The 13,417-nt window shown below is 44.2% G+C and overlaps 1 protein-coding gene and 1 long non-coding RNA gene across 3 annotated transcripts in view; one reads left to right on the top strand and one right to left on the bottom strand.

Moving 5' to 3' along the window:
- LOC141046986 (uncharacterized) overlaps window positions 1-10,360 on the top strand; it is a 57,505-nt gene extending 47,145 nt beyond the window's left edge. The window contains exons 3-6 of the long non-coding RNA XR_012219710.1: window positions 9,460-9,553; window positions 9,656-9,828; window positions 10,039-10,084; window positions 10,302-10,360. This is a non-coding gene — a long non-coding RNA (uncharacterized lncRNA). The remainder of the gene's footprint in view (window positions 1-9,459; window positions 9,554-9,655; window positions 9,829-10,038; window positions 10,085-10,301) is intronic.
- NRP2 (neuropilin 2) overlaps window positions 1-13,417 on the bottom strand; it is a 192,326-nt gene that overhangs the window by 137,033 nt on the left and 41,876 nt on the right. The gene's annotated exons all lie outside the window — the stretch shown is intronic.

The following is a 13,417-nucleotide window of genomic DNA, read 5'->3' as shown; positions in this document are numbered from 1 at the left end:
GAAAAGTTTCTACTTGACGAGCGCCAAAATGGCGTATGGAGACTTATTTTTATACCCCGATATTAAATAAAAAAATAGGATTTGATACTAAGAGTACAGAAATGTCATAACTCCAGTCCCTTAGAAATGTGCACTGTCCCACAATTCAGAATATTTCAGATCTCTCCATTAAATTGTTTCACAACCAGATAGCACAGTGTTGGACTGGGTGTCAAGGGGCCTCCAGTAACACTGACTTTGGGGGGCCCACTTTTCAATTGCATGCAAATATTACGCTACCCTCGTTCATAAATTTACCTATGCTTCTATATAATAGTAAACTGGGTAGTTTTTTTAATGAGTGATGAGATGCTGCTTTTTTCTGTACAGAGTAAATCAAGTGTATTATGCCAAGTACTACCTATACAGTGGGGTTGGGGTCCATATCTGCACAAGGGCCCACCGGGAGATTCCCCTGTTCCCCTATGGGCCAGTCCGAGCCTGAGATAGCACCGAAATTCCCCTGTGATTCCAGATAGAGCATAAATTGCAGGTTGTATTGTTTGGTTGTGATAAAAGACACTTCCTTTGTAGTGTTTAGAGAATAGAGAGAGAGATTTCGCTGGACTGCACTCTCATTTCCTGTTGGATTCCGCACATACTGTATCACAGAGCTGGAGTTCATTGCCAAACATGCAAGAGCAGCTAGTTATAGCGACTGACTGCCAAGATCTATAGAAAAAAACATGTTGAAAGAGGAGCAGATATTCTCTGAAAACACTCCACCCTATTTTTGTGTTTTTATGTAATGAGATTTAGTCAGTATTTTAATCATTTTTCTTTTCAGTTCCAATAAATGTGCACAATAATCCCGCTGCTTTTTAGGCCTAACTGGGCGGCCATTGTTACAAGCATGGCATTACAAAGTTCACAGGGTGTAAACGTGAAAGTTAGCAAACTATATAATGAATGTTAATTTACTGTAGTGATGAATGAACGGTGATTATAAGTAATCCCTACACTATCCAAATATTGATGTTATATGGGTTCAAGATGTTGAACTTGATGGACTTTAATGCCCTTAATACAGATTAGGCCTCTTTCACACTTCAGTTTTTTACAATCAGTCACAATCCGCCAGGTTTTGAAAAAAAAAACGGAGCCTCAATTTTTTTTGAGGATCCGTTTTTTTCCCCATTGACTTGCATTAATGGCGGATTGTGACGGATTGCCGTCCGTTGCATCCGGTTTTTTTGAGGATCCGCCAAAAGTCGCTGTCCGTCACCATCCTCAAACATTTCAAAACGGAGCTTGTAACGTGTTTTTCTCTGGCGGATCCTCCAGACACTGATGGAACCCGAAATTCTTTCTGGGTGGCGGACAACAAAAAAATCTCTCTCTCTCTCTCAAATTCAAATAGGCTTTATTGGCAGGACCAAAATACAATTAGTGTTGCCAAAGCAAGAAAAGAAGTGTGGCAGGGGAGTGGATTAGGGTAGTGGGGATGGGGAGTGATTGTCCATTTGGAGGTCTTTAGTTCCTCTCATCTTATGACATGTGGTGACATATTGGGCGGCGACCTCCACCATTGATTTTTCTTCCCCCAGCAGGATGCAGAGTTTCCTCTCCTCGTCCATGGATGGGAAGTCTGGGGTATGGGTGGTAAGTTTCTGGAAGTGGGAGTCCCTCACTGCTGAGTATTTGTTGCAGTGCAGCAGGAAATGCACCTCATCTTCCAGAGCCCCCTGCTGGCAGTGCTGGCACAGTCTGTTCTCTCGTGGCTTGTATGTCTGTCGGTGCCGCCCTGTTTCCACCTCTAGGTTGTGGGCGCTTAATCTGTATATACTCAGGGTCTGCCTGTCTTTGGGGTGGCGTAGCCTTTCCAGGTATGGAGCCAGTGTGTAGTCTCTCTCTCTCTCTCTCTCTCCTTTTCCAGGCTGCGATTCCTTTAAACTACTTCATTTTGCGGATCCGTCAAAAAAAACAGATGGTTGGCATCCGTTGTCATCAGTTCTCAAACGGATCCAGCATCCGTCCTTTTGGCGGATTTTGACTGATGCAAAAAACTGAAGTGTGAAAGAGGCCTTAGCTAGCTGTCATTTGCTTTCGTGGTCGACAGTTATCTCGCCAGGTGTTTTAATACACAAGAGAGCCTTCTCTCTTTGGCTGACTTTCATCTAATGTGTATATGGACATAGAGGCTCCAATCCATCAAGACCAGCAATTTTTCTCGTCAACTTTAATGTGTGGGCGTGTAGGAGTCAGACTCTCCTGATTCATTAAGAGGTGCACGCCTCTTAATGAATTACAAAATGTCTGATAAGTGGCTTGTGAATCTGTACACCACACGAGAAATCTTACTCCAGTCACTGACTGGAGTAACATTACTGGTGTGAACATTGCCACAGCTTAGCCTGAATTAATCCCTTCATGACCCAGCCTATTTTGACCTTAATGACCTGGCCATTTTTTGCAATTCTGACCAGTGTCCCTTTATGAGGTAATAACTCTGGAACGCTTCAACGCATCCTAGCAATTCTGAGATTGTTTTTTCGTGACATATTGGGCTTCATGTTAGTGGTAAATTTAGGTCGATAATTTTTGCGTTTATTTGTGAAAAAATCTGAAATTTGGCGAAAATTTCACAATTTTCAAATTTTGAATTTTTATTCTGTTAAACTAGAGAGTTATGTGACACAAAATAGTTAGTAAATAACATTTCCCACATGTCTACTTTACATCAGCACAATTTTGGAAGCAAAATATTTTTTTGTTAGGAAGTTATAAGGGTTAAAAGTTGACCAGTGATTTCTCATTTTTACAACAAAATTTACAAAACCATTTTTTTTAGGGACCACCTCACATTTGAAGTCACTTTGAGGGGTCTATATGGCAGAAAATACCGAAAAGTGACACCATTCTAAACACTGCACCCCTCAAGCTACTCAAAACCACATTCAAGAAGATTATTAACCCTTCAGGTGTTTCACAGCAGCTAAGGCAATGTGGAAGGAAAAAATGGACATTTTAATTTTTCCAACACAAATTTCCTTTCAGCATCAATTTTTTCATTTTCACATGGGCAACAGGATAAAACGGATCCTAAAACGTGTTGGGCAATTTCCCCTGAGCACACCAATACCTCATATGTGGTCATAAACCACTGTTTGGGTTAACGGCAGGGCCCGGAAGGGAAGGAGCGCCATTTGACTTTTTGAATGGAAAATATGCTGGAATATTTAGCGCTTGCCATGTCGTGTTTGGAGAGTCGCTGTGTGCCTAAACACTGGAGCTCCCCCACAAGTGACCCCATTTTGGAAACTAGACCCCCCAAGGAACTTATCTAGATGCATAGTGATCACTTTGAACCCCCAGGTGCTTCTCAAATTGATCCGTAAAAAAAAAAAGTACTTTTTTTTCACAAAAATTATCTTTTAGCCTCAGTTTTTTCATTTTCACATGGGCAACAGGATAAAATGAATCCTAAAATTTGTTGGTCAATTTCTCCTGAGCACACCAATACCTCATATGTGGTCATAAACCACTGTTTGGGTTAACGGCAGGGCCCGGAAGGGAAGGAGCGCCATTTGACTTTTTGAATGGAAAATATGCTGGAATATTTAGCGCTTGCCATGTCGTGTTTGGAGAGTCGCTGTGTGCCTAAACACTGGAGCTCCCCCACAAGTGACCCCTTTTTGGAAACTAGACCCCCCAAGGAACTTATCTAGATGCATAGTGATCACTTTGAACCGCCAGGTGCTTCTCAAATTGATCCGTAAAAAAAAAAAAAGTAAAAAAAGTACTTTTTTTTCACAAAAATTATCTTTTAGCCTCAGTTTTTTCATTTTCACATGGGCAACAGGATAAAATGGATCCTAAAATTTGTTGGTCAATTTCTCCTGAGCACACAATACCTCATATGTGGTCATAAACCACTGTTTGGGTGCACGGCAGGGCCCGGAAGGGAAGGAGCGCCATTTGACTTTTTGAATGGAAAATTAGCTCCAATCGTTATCGGACACCATGTCGTGTTTGGAGATCCCCTGTGTGCCTAAACTTTGGAGCTCCCCCTTAAATGACCCCATTTTGGAAACTAGACCCCCTAACTTATCTAGATGCATAGTGAGCACTTTGAACCCCCAGGTGATTCACAGAAGTTTATAATGCAGAGCAGTGAAAATAAAAAATCTTTTTTTTTCCTAAAAAAAAATTTTTTAGTCGGCAATTTTTTATTTTCACAAGGGTACCAGGATAAATTGGACCCCAAAAGTTGTTTTCCAGTTTGTCCTGAGTACGCTGGTACCCCATATGTGGGGGACCACTGTTTGGGCACACATCGGGGCTCGGAAGGGAAGTAGTGACATTTTGAAATGCTGACTTTGATGGAATGGTCTGCGGGCGTCATGTTACATTTGCTGAGCCCCTGTGTGCCTAAACAGTAGAAACCCCCCACAAGTGACCCCATTTTGGAAACTAGACCCCCCCAGGGAACTTAACAGCCAATCAGAGCGATCGTAGCCATGTGGGGGCGAAGCCATGCCCCCTGTGGTGAATTACAAAGCCCCCTGTATCTGCGGGTCAGGTGACCTTTCATTGACCCCGGTCACCCGACCCGCAGGGGGGCTTTGAATTCATGACACAGGGTATGCGTCATAGGTCGGATTGGCACCGACTTTCATGACGCATACGCTGTGTCACAGGTCGGGAAGGGGTTAAAGGAGCTGTAAATTACCTTCCTGTAAATTTATTACGCATTTCTTCCATACGTTTTTCCCTAGTCTCAATATCTGAGACTATTCTTTCCACTCTCTTCATTTGGGATTTAGGTATGGAGTTTTTCATCCTAGTAGGATGAAAGCTCCATTAATGTAACAGGCTATTACGGTCCGTTGGTTTCGTGTAGATGTCCGTAGTCAAATGTCCTCCATCATCTTTAATAACAAGGGTATCTAGAAAGTTGATTTCTTTTCTATTGGATATTCTGCATCTGGGGGGGTCCCCCGAAACCCTGGATACATTCTTCTCTCCACCATTCAACACCAGAGACGCTCTCACAAATCACTTAACCATCTGCTCACTCTTTCTATCCTCCTTCTCCTAGTTGCAGGAGACATTGCTCCCAACCCTGGTCCCCCATGTTATAGAAAGTCAAACCCCCCCACTGCTACACTCAGAAACCCCTCTAATCTTATTAATATTCCCTGCATGCCATCTGTCTCTCTTAATTGTGCACTTTGGAATTCTCGCTCAGTGTGTAACAAACTCTCCTTCATTCATGACTTCTTCCTTTCTAATTCTCTTAACCTTCTGGCTCTTACTGAAACCTGGATCCAGCAGTCAGATACTACCGCTGCTGCTGCTCTTTCATACGGGGGGCTACACTTCTCTCATACCCCAAGATCAGACAATAGAGCTGGTGGAGGCGTTGGTCTGCTCCTATCACCAAAATGTACCTTTCAGGTTATCCCTCAACTACCCTCACTTGTCTTCCCTTCTTTTGAGGTCCATGCCGTCAGACTCTACACCCCCTTCTCCATGCGAGTGGCGGTGGTATATCGTCCTCCCGGCCCCTCCCATCAGTTCCTGGATCATTTTGCCACTTGGCTTCCACATTTTCTCTCCTGTGACATCCTTACCCTCATCATGGGAGATTTCAACATCCCCATTGCTCTTCCCCTCTCCCCATCTGCTACTCACCTTTTATCTCTAACCTCCTCATTTGGCCTTTCGCAGCTTACTAATTCTCCAACGCATGAAGACGGAAACTCCCTCGACTTGGTCTTCTCTCGGCTTTGTGCAGTGGATGATTTTGCAAACTCCCCTCTCCCGCTCTCTGACCACAATCTTCTTTCATTCTCTATAAAGAACTGCCAGGCTGCTCAGGTCACCCCCACTGTCCAGACTTATAGAAACACACAGGCCATTAACACCCAGAAACTTCTGAAGAACTTGCAGTCTTCATTGGCCCCTATCTCCTCCCTCTCATGTCCTGATTCTGCTTTGAAGCATTACAATGAAACACTTCAAACTGCCCTGGATGAATTTGCACCCCCTATAAATAGAACACCACAACGCAGACGGCGACAACCCTGGCACACGGTGCAAACACGTTTCCTGCAGCGGTGCTCCAGGTGCGCCGAACGTCTGTGGAGAAAATCCAATCTACACGAAGATTTCATCCATTTTAAGTTTATGCTTAGAACATACAACACTGCCCTTCACCTCTCCAAACAAACCTATTTCAACACCCTCATCATCTCACTGTCCAATAACCCGAAACGTCTCTTTGACACTTTTCATTCTCTACTCAATCCAAGAGTACAGGCCCCAACCACTGAGCTCCGAGCTGACAATCTGGCCAATTACTTCAAAGAAAAAATTGACCAGATCCGACAGGAAATTATCTCCAAATCCCCTCATACCATGCACTGTCCTCCCTCCCCCACTGCATCTAACTCACTCTCTGATTTTGAACCAGTCACAGAAGAAGAAGTAAGCAGGCTCCTTGCATCTTCTCGCCCAACTACTTGCACCAGTGACCCATTTCCGTCACATCTCCTCCAGTCCCTTTCCCCTGCTGTCACCCCTCACCTAACTAAAATATTTAACCTCTCTCTCTCTTCTGGTATTTTTCCCTCCTCATTTAAGCATGCCATCATACATCCACTACTTAAAAAACCATCCCTCGACCAAAATTGTGCCGCTAACTATAGACCTGTCTCTAATCTTCCCTTCATCTCTAAACTCCTGGAACGCCTGGTCCACTCCCGTCTTATCCGCTATCTCTCAGAAAACTCTGTTCTCGACCCTCTCCAATCCGGTTTCCGCTCTTTACACTCCACTGAAACTGCCCTCACTAAAGTCTCTAATGATCTGCTAACAGCTAAATCAAATGGTCATTACTCCATGCTAATTCTCTTGGATCTCTCTGCAGCATTCGACACTGTGGATCATCAGCTCCTCCTCACTATGCTCCGTTCCATTGGCCTCAAGGACACCGTTCTCTCCTGGTTCTCCTCCTATCTCTCCGACCGCTCCTTTACTGTTTCTTTTGCCGGTTCCTCCTCCTCTCACCTTCCTCTTACTGTTGGGGTTCCTCAAGGATCGGTTCTAGGCCCCCTCCTCTTCTCCTTGTACACTGCCCCTATTGGTCAAACAATCAGTAGATTTGGTTTCCAGTACCATCTCTATGCTGATGACACCCAATTATACGCTTCTTCTCCTGACATCACGCCAGCCTTTCTAGAAAACACTGGCGATTGTCTAAACTCTGTGTCTAATATCATGTCCTCACTATATCTGAAACTGAACCTATCAAAGACTGAACTCCTTGTGTTTCCTCCCGCTACTAATGTACCTACACCCGACATTGCCATTTCCGTCTGTGGTTCCACTATTACTCCCCAGCAACATGCCCGCTGTCTTGGGGTCATACTTGATTCCGAGCTTTCCTTTGCCCCCCACATTCGATCACTGGCTCGCTCTTGTCATCTGCACCTCAAAAACATTTCTAGAATTCGACCTTTTCTTACTTTTGACTCTGCAAAAACTCTTACTGTTTCTCTTATTCATTCTCGTCTCGACTATTGTAACTCTCTTCTAATCGGTCTCCCTCTTACAAAACTCTCCCCTCTCCAATCTGTCTTGAATGCTGCAGCCAGGATCATATTCCTCACCAATCGTTACACCGATGCCTCTACCTTGTGCCAGTCATTACACTGGCTACCCATCCACTCCAGAATTCAGTATAAACTTATTACCCTCACCCACAAAGCCCTCCATGGCTCAGCACCACCCTACATCTCCTCCCTTGTTTCAGTATACCACCCTACCCGCGCCCTCCGTTCTGCTGATGACCTGAGGTTAGTATCCTCAATAGTCAGAACCTCCCACTCCCGTCTCCAAGACTTTACACGTGCCGCGCCAATTCTTTGGAATGCACTTCCCAGGTCAATACGATTAGTCCCCAGTCCCCACAATTTTAAGCGTGTCCTGAAAACGCATTTATTCAGACTGGCCTATCGCCTCAACACATTAACCTAACCTATCCCTGTGTGGCAGAGCCAAAAATTTTACCATAACCAGGTTCCCAGCATCATGTTCCCACATGCTTTATGCATCCATTAGCCCTCTGTGTCTGTACTGTTACACACTTAACATTATGGCTGGTCCATACAATCAGGGCAACTGTTACCACCCACCTTTCGTGTCTACCTCTTTCCTCATAGACTGTAAGCTTGCGAGCAGGGCCCTCACTCCTCTTGGTATTTGTTATAATCTACTGTATGTGATTATTGTTATGCTGTAATGTCTATTGTCTGTATAAATCCCCTCTGAAATGTAAAGTGCTGCGGAATATGTCGGCGCTATAAAAATAAAAATTTATTATTATTATTATTCTCTTTCCTGACATCCTCCTGGCCAGGATTAGACTTCACAATGACATCCAATAGAAAAGAAATCAACTTTCTAGATACCCTTGTTATTAAAGATGATGGAGGACATTTGACTACGGACATCTACACGAAACCAATGGACCGTAATAGCCTGTTACATTACGGGAGCTTTCATCCTACTAGGATGAAAAACTCCATACCTAAATCCCAAATGAAGAAAGTGGAAAGAATAGTCTCAGATATTGAGACTAGGGACAAACTTATGGAATAAATGCGTAATAAATTTACAGAAATGGGGTATCCCCCTCATACATTGCACGCATCCAGCTTAGCTACTTCCCCAAAACCAAAAATTAAAAAACGTATCCCTTTTCTCCACAACTACACACTACTATACGTCGACATTGGCAGATTCTACAGGTTGCACACCCTGACATTGACAAATTTAAAGAACCATTCCTTCCCTGCTTCAGACGACCACGGAACATCAGAGATCAGTTGGTCAGGGCAGATGTAGGTCCTTCCCGTCCATCTATACCACAACGTTTCCTTATGAATCCTAAATATGGAACCTTCCCCTGCTTAGTGTGTACAGTGCAATAACGTCCAAAAGGGCACTTCTTTCTGCCACCCCTATACAGGGAAGAAATACAACATTAAGGGATACTACACCTGTAATACGTCTTTCGTAATATACCTGATTAAATGTCCCTGTGGATTACTTTACGTAGGGGAGACCACACAACCAATACGTGATCGAATTTCGAAGCACAAATCCACCATTAGGTGTAAAAATTTGTTGCTTCCCATCCCCTTTCATTTTATTAATGCAGAGCATACCATTGCTCAATTAAAGTTTCAAATCAAAGAACAGGTCCACCTTCCCCGCAGGGGAGGCAACCGTATCCACTTCCTCAAAAAGAGAGAGGCATACTGGATACACAAACTTAATACCCTGGCACCCAAGGGGCTAAATAAGGATTACGACATTCAATCTTTTATGATGTATTGATTACTCCTTTGCTTCCCCAGGCCTTTTGGATGTATAATACACATGATATTAATGCTATACTCTTTATTGCAGAATTCACAACAATGAATATGGTTTCTATCAATTGAGCACAAGACGTCACTCCTCCTGAATATGGCACCGCCTGTTTCTCAATTACCATCACTGAGTAAGTCAGCACTTCCAGAGACAGGCACAGTCACGCCCATTGCGGCGTCATACCGTCCAGTCACATGACGCTGACCACACACCTCCTCCCACAATCCCCCAGGGCTGGTGGAACGCAACATGGCGGCGGTGAGACGCACGCCTGGGCTTCTTCCGCCCTTCCGCCATATTTCTCCTCCTATATATAAACACTGCCGGCCACGCTGGGTCTAGCACCTGGAACAAGCGGCGGATGCCGCGTTTACTGCTCTGGCACATTCTGTGCACTACGGATCGGTAAGACACTGTTTATAATTTCCCCTGGGCACCTGTTTAATAGTGAGGGACTCAATTCTTATTGCGCCATGGTCTCTCTATATTTTAGATAAGTGGCCTCAAGCACTTTACTGAATCAATTGTGGCAAGATCAATGGTCCATATTCACATATATTGGCACTGTATGATGGTATACATCAATTAGCCTGACCTCACCTCTTATTCTCACAGGAATCCTTTTGCTCACACACAAAAAAACCTTCAGTACAGTACAGGGGTATGTGCATTTTATTTTTATTACCTGTTACCTGCTTCTTTATATTGTTATCCTCAGCATTATATGGTCTTCATGCTCCTTTTTTGCTATCTGATGTATGATGATTCATGGCATGTATTCTCGTATGCATCATAATGTACCCAGCATCTTTTGTATATGTATATACTTTTTTTCTTTTATTTTATGTTAAATAATTATTATTATTATCTATTTTCAGTACATTGATGAAGGTCATAAGACCGAAACGTCAACCGACTGTATGTACTGTATTCCATTAAATATTAATTCCTGCAACTAATACCCACGTGTGTGTGCCAAGTTTATATTATATTCACTACGGATTGGGCCCCTATTTGTGCACCACCCATAAGTGGAGTTGTGCCAATGGTGTCTCATTACATATTTACACAGACCGACCGCCGATCAAATGGTAAACTTTTACCAATCTGAATGCCTATTTACATAGGCAGACCAAACTAAACAATGTGCACTGAGAGATCTATAGTAGATCATTCAGTGCACATAGGCTTCCATAGTTCTCGGCAATTTGAGTCCTGTTTACACAAAACGATGCTGCATCATTTCACACGGCAAGATAACAGTGAAATGAACATTTTTAACATTGTTCATTCACAGTTATTTTGGACTGTAAATGCCCCTTAAAGGGAATCTGTCATCAGGATTGTGCACAGTAACCTACAGACAGTGTCAGGTCGGCACCGTTATACTGATTAAAATGATACCTTGGTTGATGAAATCTGTCTTGTGGCTTTTTCTCAATCTTTATTTTCAGCTTTGTGTTATTTATATTCTCGTGTCCTAAGGCGGGGCCGGGGTATGTGGTGCTCTGATTATATATTCATAATGCAGACTGCTGACAGGTCACTGATCCCTCACTGACCTGCCCCCTAGTTTACATAATGAATACCAGCACATACTGAATTTAAAAAAAAAAACGCTTCTGCAGGCAGCGGTGCCATCTTGCTTTAGAAGAAAAAAAATGTCCTCCTCCAAGATGGCGCTGCCCATGTCTGCGCAGTAGCAGCAATCGGAGATCACCGACGGCGAAAACTGGGGGCAGATCAGTGAGAGAGCAGTGACCTGTCAGCAGTCTGCATTATGAATAGCTAATGGTTAAACTAGATGGACTTAAGGTACTGTCACACTTAGCGATGTACCAGCGATCCCGACCAGCGATATGACGCGGTCAGGATCGCTGGTACATCGCTAAGTGGTCGCTAGTGAGCTGTCACATAGGCAGATCTCACTAGCGACATCGCTGGGGACGGGGGTCGCTACTTACCTGTCACACTAGGCGATCCTGCGTCCTCCCGCCCGGCTCCACGCGTCGCTCGTCGTCACAGCAGGAAGCGCCGCAGGAAGCAGATGACGAGAAACAGTCCAGCCTGTTCTCGCGCAATCAGCGATAACCAGCGGGGGAGCGGGTTGTAGGTAAGTATCACACACAGCAATATCGCTAGCAATATCGCTATAACGTCACAAGTTTTAGCGATATTGCTAGCGATATCGCTTAGTGTGACAGGCCCTTTAAAGTCTTCCTTCAACCTTAATAACTATGTTACTATGTAATCAGAGCACCACATACATGAACCCCGCCTTAGGACAGGAGCATATCATTAACTAAAAACTGAAAATAAAGATTAAAGAACAACCATAAGATGGATTTCATCAACCAAGGTACAATTTTATTCAGTATAACGGCGCCGACCTGACACTGTCTGTAGGTTACTATGCACGATCCTGCTGACAGGTTCACTGTAAGGTTATTTTCACATGTCCAGTAATCATCCATAAGACTGGATCCAGCAGCAACTTTTTTGTCCACCTGAAAAAACTAATTTCAACTGGATCCGCATTTTTTGTCTAGAATAGTGCCGCAGACTGTACTATTACATACAGCAATAACAAAGATATTTAGCGCCCAGACGGAGGTCACAACTTTTTTGGCATTTTTCAGGTTAAAGGAGAAAACAAATGCACTGAATTTGAATGGCTACAGTCTGAAAGCAGCCCTCACTTTATAACAAAGAGGAGGAGCCATCAAACTGGTAAATGATTGGACTTTCTTCATTATGATTAAGAAATGTTTGTTCCCAAGGCAAAGATTTCACACTGCACATTCCATGGATATTTATAGAATGCTCAAACATTTCAGTATGCTTGCTTCTCCTGGCTAAACTGATTGAGTTTTGTATAATAGTAATATGGTATAGATACTTTTAAGTATTTTCATTTTTCTAGCTGGAATAAACATCCAAAAATCTTTCTTAAGCGGTATCCCCTAGGGATTTCTGTTGGATCTGGAGTGTTCATGGGTCGCCCTCCCAGGGCCATGGGGTACTCGGTACCGGGCCCAATGAGCTTCAATGGGAGATGTCACGGCAGCTGGGACCCGGCCCGTGGCCCAGGGCCCCCATTGTGAAAGGGAGAATGTTCAGTGTGCTTATGATGATTAGAATGAATGAGTTGTGACGCCACCTGTGGTGTTCGGCAATGAAGGTGTTAAGCCGACGCTGAAGACAGATCCTCTGGGACAGATAGTGTGATGCAGCAATGATGTTATAGCCCTCCACAGGCAGGGCTTTAGTCCCAGGGAAGAGTAGGTAAAGTGACACTTAGATGGTGTAGTGTCGGGCGCAGGGGATGTAGCAGTACCGGGCAGGTTGACGCAGGAATAAGTGGAGGACACCAGGGCATGTAGTTCCAAAGCTTTACTCACAGTCTGTTGTGGCACAAGAGCCCGCATCCGTGCCGTGTCCTCCGGGTCAGGAGCTCAGCCAACTTCCAGGCAAGATGAAGTACTCCTTTTTAACATGCCGCCAACTTATGTGCCTTTTCTGAACGTCTCCCTCTTAGCGCCTTTAGTGAAGTACTCACAGTACGGAGTTACACTGGAGTTCCTCCTGTCAGATATTCCTATGAACTCTACTTGTATGGCAGACAGCTGTAGCCTGCTTCGGGGACTCCTTACTACCTAGTCCCGGCTCACTATAGATGCTGTTGTGCCCCCAAGTCTGGCGTGGGAATAAAGTGGTGACAACTTCTATTCCTCCGGTGTCTGCTGCAGGACCATTAGTATCCATACAACCTCGGGGACTGGACCCCGGCCTTGCGCTTAGAACTTGGGAAGGGTTCTCCTCTAACCCTAATCCTTAGTTCTCTTCTTCTCCTCACATTCCGTACTAATCCTTTTCTTCTTTATGGAGAGTCAGGCTTTCTATCAAAGTTCCTTTCCAGTGCCAGTTGACCCAGGTCACTGAGGTTGGCTGCAGCACTTCCTTCATCCATCCCACTCAGGAGATCTTCTTTCCT

This window comes from Dendrobates tinctorius, unplaced genomic scaffold (genome assembly GCF_039654945.1).
Source record: "Dendrobates tinctorius isolate UK_male_01 unplaced genomic scaffold, ASM3965494v1 ptg000125l, whole genome shotgun sequence".
In the NCBI taxonomy this organism is placed as follows: Eukaryota; Metazoa; Chordata; class Amphibia; order Anura; family Dendrobatidae; genus Dendrobates; species Dendrobates tinctorius.
This window is presented reverse-complemented; position numbering and strand designations above follow the sequence as displayed.